The 5,776-nt window shown below is 42.2% G+C and overlaps 1 long non-coding RNA gene across 1 annotated transcript; it reads right to left on the bottom strand.

Annotated features, from left to right (window-relative positions):
* Positions 1-2,892: 2,892 nt before the first annotated feature.
* Positions 2,893-5,347, bottom strand: LOC133208987 (uncharacterized). Its single transcript, XR_009724551.1, has 3 exons — positions 4,653-5,347; positions 4,425-4,557; positions 2,893-3,235 (listed from the first exon to the last, which is right to left on the bottom strand). It is a non-coding gene; the product is annotated as an uncharacterized LOC133208987 (long non-coding RNA).
* Between the last annotated feature and the right edge of the window lie 429 nt (positions 5,348-5,776).

The following is a 5,776-nucleotide window of genomic DNA, read 5'->3' as shown; positions in this document are numbered from 1 at the left end:
TTCTGGCTACAAATGTTCTAATGTTGCAAAATTAGCTATCCTGAGAGGTACAGTGAGAGCCTGACCTTGTCAAGCATTGCATGTACTAGACAGGAAAGTACTGAACAAGATTTTCCAGCCTGCTTCCTTTCTGGTGAATCTCAATGATTCTTCTGCTTGTGTTTCTCAGCCTTTTCAATGTAAAATTGGGAAATGTTTGTAGAAACCCAAGGTGAATGAAAAACCTGCTTCTTTGTAGTGGGAGGACTAGCCAGAGTTCTGGGTCTCCGTTACATTGCTGTTTCGTTTGTCAAAGCTTCCTGTGCTAACCATTAGCTGTTTGTGGTGAGCAGTAAACCTGCATTTACCAGCCCAGCAAATACAATACAGTAACAGATGCTGTCTTGAAATGCTAGAACCAACTTCAGCTTGTCTGAGGTTCCTCTGCTTTCATCAGATTATTTAATTTACATAACTGTGATTCTGTAAGATACCCTGGTTCTCGGCCTGTGTTACTTGACCCCTTCTGGCAGCCCTGTGCCTGTGGCAGAGCTGTACCTGCCAGAACTGCTTTCTGATGATCCCAACCATAAAGTTTAGCAGCAGGAGTTGGGAGCTGAGTGCTGTCAAAGCTGATCCAAGCCAGCATTTCAGCTGTGCAGTCTTGCATCAGTTTGTCTGTGGGGAAGGAGGAGAGCGAAGCCTCCTTGATTTTTTAATGGGTAACAAAAGGCTGGAAAAAAACCCTTTAAGATCATCAAGTCCAACTGTTCCCCAGCACTGCCAAGGCCATCACTGAACCATGTCACTGAGGGCCTGATCTATGTGGGTTTTGAGCACTTCCAGGGCTGGTGATCACACCACTCCCTGGGCAGCCTGTTCTGATGTCCCAGTGCTTGACCATCCTCAGAGGAAAAAAAGTTATGGTCTTTTTCTCCTTACTCAAATGGAATTTCCTGAGTTTCAGTCTGTGCCCATTTCCTCTACCAGTCCATTCCGACAGCACTGACAAGAGTTTGGCTCCATTTTTTTTCTTCCTCAAATCACACTTCCCTTGTTCATTTTATTCACTTTCACTTCCTGAATACAGGAGATGACATTCCTGGCTGTGTTTTGCTTTTAGGTTTGGCTAATAGCAGTAATGTAATGCAAGATGTCTTGGCCATCCTGGCCTTTCTAAAGTACTACAGATAGCTGTGGTCTGGTCCTGCTTACATTATATGCAAAGGGGATCTCAGAAGAATGCTTTATGTGCCAAGTTAAACTTTTTTAATACTCATGTAAGATGTAATGTCATTAGTACAAAATGAAAGCAGTGGAAAACTAAGACTTAAAACCTGATGAGGTGAAAGCTTTACACATTTACTGGTAAGAAATACTGCAATATTAAAGCCTCCCCTTCATTACTGCTCTTGTGGAGAGCTTCAGGCAGCTGTAACTGCAAATGTCACCACAGCAAATGTTCACATTCTTGGCAAGCTTTTGTAAACATTTTGTGTTCATTGCATGCTGTATTCCCCTTTGGGCAGACAACATGGCTGGGACAGGTACAGCACCGGTATTAGGAGTATAACCCTTTTGACAAGCTGTAGGATTGTGAGCAACATTCAATTTAGGGTAGTAGATACAAAAGCCCCAGCTCTGTTATTTCTTACCTGTATCAGTCAAATTACTTGGTAGCTTTCCTAACAGTGAAAAATAAATAGACTGATACTTTGCTTAATGGAAATCTTGCCTACATGTTGCTTGATCTGATAAATAGTTATCTATGGCTTCCCCTGTTCTTGAATTGCAAATGGTGCTTCTAGGGGAAATAGAGCAGGAAGCTAAAGATGGAAATAGCCCAAGAAGCCATGCTTCACTCTCATTTGTAAGGTTTTCCACAAGAATCTTAACAGAGGGTGCATTGTCCTGTCTGTATCTAACCTTAGAGCCCAGCTAGGGAAGCCCCAACTGTCTGCAGTTTCAGGAGTGAACTGCTCCAGAGATGTGTTTGTATATGGCAGAGGAGCCACACAGCTCTCAATAAGCAACAGCTCACCCTGATGCTGGGGAAAGGAAGCCCAACCCATACAGACCGCTGCTTGTTGTGCCTGTAAGGGCTACATAGCAGAGGTCTAGCTAGGATAGAGGCAATTTAAACCAAAGGGAGTCATTTGAGAAAATAACTTGTGTTGCTTATTATAACCCAATAAAGTGTCTCTCAAAGACACTTATGTGTGGGGGTTTTTTGGCTCTAGTTCTACAGGCTGCAGGCATTTGTCACTCAATTCTTGCTGAGAGACAGAGGGAGATAGCCTGAGTCAGATTAGACTTATTTCTTTCTATCTTTGCATGAGGTAGATAAATGCTGTCATTGATCACTAAATCAATGTTGGAGGTGGCCCCAGCAGAAAGCTCCCACCCCTCCGGTTTCTGAGCCTCTCTATACTGCACCCATAAATGCTTTATGTACTAATGGCTGATCAATGTAACAGTTCTACTGTGTACCCGTGAGCAGGAAGGACGCAGCCAGCTCTGCATCCCTGCTCAGTGCATACGGAAGCAGATTCATAATTTATGCTGCTTCTCCACAAACCCAGGCACCAGTGCATTATCATGATTAATTTAACAAAGCTTACTTAGAAATGACACCACAAGTGATAGTGAATGTTGTTTCATTCTTTAAGTGCATATTAGATGTTACTTTCAAGGAAGAACAAAGGAATGAAAGCCTGTTTTTCTGAGCCAGTCTGACAGATAAAATGGGAGGTTGCATATTTCTGACTTTTCCCACATTGGTACATAGCTGCTACGGTGTCGTGTCAGGTACTTGAAATGGCTTTGGCCTGCAAAGGACAGGGTAACATCTTCCCCCCATGGAGGATCAGGGATGGAAGATAAGTATAATGTACAATCAGGATAAATCTCATTCATGAGCCCATGGTGGTTACAGACATTACCTAGCTAGGCTTCCAGCTGGCTTCTTTGAGGTATTTTGGAATTAACCATTGCATCACACCTGGGATGCAGTATCCTGCCTCCATGTGCACCCTGCTTTGCACCCCTCAAGTGCAACCTTCAAGTTCAAGCTTGAAGAACATGTTGTACCTCTAGTGTCTGTTAGCTATTTGATTCCATGAACTGGAGACGTTTCTTGGTGCAGCTTTCACTTACTAAACAGGTTCTTGAGCAAAGGCTGGCAAAACAGTTTGGTTCAGCAACTCTGCAGTTAACATACTTCCCAGACTGCATCATAACTGTCAGACCATTGGACCTGCCATGTAAACCAATGAACTTGATATAAAACTGCTTTTAACCTGTAATTTAATGTTTTTTTGTGGGGGAAATGGCAGACTCCCCATTTCGCATAGGCAGATAGGTGAGTGATTACACTATGTTTATTGTACGTGGCAGCTCTTTTCAAAACACACGTTTAAACAGATGGCTTATGTTGACTATTAATGCAGTTCCTGCGATTAAGTTCAGTCTGAACAGAGTAGGCAGAGATTGACATTCTGTTGACATCACCACTGGTGTATTGCATCTTCTTATGAATGTTCAAACTTGGATCTGCTACTACAGCTTCACTGAAATGTCAACTGTGATAAGTCACGATAGAACTGAAGAGATAAGGTACCTGGCATCTTGCTAATTTACTTTTTGACTGGGACTTACTATTTGCATATTCATGCTGTAATGTTTTATTGGTAATAGTCCACGTTTGAGTAAATTACTCTAAAAAACATAGCATTAGGCTGAAACTTGCCTCTCTTTCTAGATGCGATGGGCTTATAACACAGGCAAGCTAACTTCCACCATGCAGGGAACCCAAATCCATGGTGGTGCTGTGCTCTGCTCACTGAAGCACCTACATGGCCCACAAGCACTGCTGTCAGTGTACGGTCCTACAGGTAAGGCAGCTGTTCCAGAAAATAGGAATGGCCATATGCCTGGTGAAAACTAAAGCTCCTCTAGTGTAGTGTTGTGTTGCTGCATGATATTGCAATAGTGACTGGTAAAGGAGTGTGAGAGCAGCTCAGATGGCACAGCCCAGGCTGCAGAACTGAGGTTGCTTTGTGGCTTCCTGACCTGCAGCTAATTTTGTTGTGTTTAATAGTGCCTGACAGGTTTCACCTTGAAGAATTTGTTGCAGAGCTTCTGGAATTGATGTAAACGTTCATTCCTGCAGCAAAGTGTTTCATACCTTACTTATGTGTTATGTGAAAAAGTGTCTCCCTTCCTTCTGAACTTGCTAATAGCTTCACTTGATCTGTAGGTCTTGTATTGGAAGAAACAGTGAACAATTGTTCCCTATTAACTCTCTTTGTCATCTGCAATTTTGTAAATCTGTTCTATCATCTGATGTGTTTTATACCCTGAAGAGTTCTGTGCTGTTTGTGATATGGAAGAAGATTTTGTGCTTTATCACTTTTTCCTCTATTACTTCACAATATTTTACTTACCTATCTTAGTCATTTCCAGATAAGCTTCTGCAGCAGGTAATGCGTCAGCCCCAAAGTGAGTCTCGTGGCTGCATTTCAGCAAAGAGGATCTTCAGCCTCCTGTGATCCATTTAGGAGTTGTTGGTTGTAGCTTCTGGGGTGACAGTATGGTATGGTATAGTTAGGCTTAGTAGAGTAGCTGCTTAAAACATCTTAACAAGCATGTTATGTCTGTTAGATGCTGCTTACCTTTTCCTCCTTTTATGTAACTCTCCTAAAGCAAATTTTATCTTCTGCTGCTACTTCTACTATATTCTTCACTTAAATTTAGTGTGAAAAAAACCAAAACAACATGCATTTCATATGTCTTTGGATAGAGATGTTTTCAAATGTCCTTTCATTATTCAGTAGTGACTTTATAAACATGCATGCATGGGAGTAGCTTTGTTACAGCACAAAGCTGTGCAGTAGTTATGTGCTTTGGGTATCTGCTTTAGCAGGGCCTGTGGCACACATTCTTGGAAGACCTCCAGTGTCAGTGTGTGATGCTGGGCAAAGCTGAAGTTGAAACAGAACAAGGTCCTTTTATTTCTACGTCTGGCATGCCTTCAGCATTACAGGGCTGGCGCTGCATGGCAGTGAAACACTGCCTCCATGCTGAAATACCTGTTGGAGAAGAGAGCTCATTTTCAGTCACACTAATGCAAATACCCAGACAGCCATATTCCACAATCTAATTAAGCCTGAACAAGAGCAGAAACTTGATACCTACAACTTAAAAAACAGCTGATTATCCCTCTTTGAGTCATTGCTGGAATAAAATAAGCCCACAGCATTTCTGGGAAAGCCTTAGGAAATCTCCTTCGGGAACAACATACAGTGCTTAGCTTTCTTCTGATTTGTTTTGGACTAGTTTTAACAGAATCTAGACAAGAAGAACAAATGAGACAATTCTGTCTCCTGTTATATGAAGTCTGTGAGCTTTCATTTCAGTAATAAGCTGTGGTAAACATAACATTTACAGAGTTATTATTCCAGCAATCTAGTACTATGTAAAAAAACCCCAATGCATCACCAAAAAGCCCCTCCACCAACCTAAAGCCTAAACAACAACAACAAAAACCCAAACACCTCCTCCAAAATGCAACCAACCAACCTGCCCCCAAACCCTAACCCAAACACAGAACACCACCTCAGTCCCTCAAAAACCCAAACCCACCCTTTCAGAGAGACAGTGAAATAGCCTGGCTATAGCAGGTCTACTCTCTAAAAAGCTGTGGTTTAATTTTGGTTGACATGGAGCTCCAGGAAGGAAGTCTTGGACCCAAAGAGATGAACAGCCTGGATGCTTTTCCAATGAGGGGTAAACCACC

The sequence above is a fragment of the Neopsephotus bourkii genome, unplaced genomic scaffold, assembly GCF_033783945.1.
Source record: "Neopsephotus bourkii isolate Nb327-2 ecotype Australia unplaced genomic scaffold, CSIRO-AGI_Nbou_v1 NB_318, whole genome shotgun sequence".
NCBI lineage: Eukaryota > Metazoa > Chordata > Aves > Psittaciformes > Psittacidae > Neopsephotus > Neopsephotus bourkii.
Note: the sequence above shows the minus strand (reverse complement) of the source record. Positions and strands in the feature narration are given on the sequence as shown.